The sequence below is a fragment of the Carlito syrichta genome, unplaced genomic scaffold, assembly GCF_000164805.1.
Source record: "Carlito syrichta isolate Samal-C Ts95f unplaced genomic scaffold, Tarsius_syrichta-2.0.1 Scaffold303666, whole genome shotgun sequence".
In the NCBI taxonomy this organism is placed as follows: Eukaryota; Metazoa; Chordata; class Mammalia; order Primates; family Tarsiidae; genus Carlito; species Carlito syrichta.
Genome location: NW_007247762.1, coordinates 194,725 through 195,110, shown reverse-complemented (window position 1 = coordinate 195,110; position 386 = coordinate 194,725).

Here is a 386-nt window from a genome sequence, read left to right as displayed (position 1 = left end):
CTCACCTCAGCCTCCCAAAGGCACGGGATTACAGGTTGAGCCACCGAGCCCGGCTAGATTTTTTTTTTTAAAGCACGTGTTACTCTCTCATAATTTTTCAGCATTTTGGTGAACTGTTGGTTCTTTTTAAGCTATATACCAGGGGTGCCAAAAAATGCATACACATTTTAAGAGATGTTAATCCATGTATTATTTTTCGAAGTTGAATTGAGTTACAGTAGTAATGTGTATGATGTTTGCTCAAAAGATGCCGTTAATGAAATGAATGCTCTAATCAAATGAATGCTCGTATCACCATGTGACAGGTAGGACAATCAAAGAAAATGGCGAAAGCCGGGCTTGGTGGCTCAGCCTGTAATCCCGTGCCTTTGGGAGGCTGAGGTGAG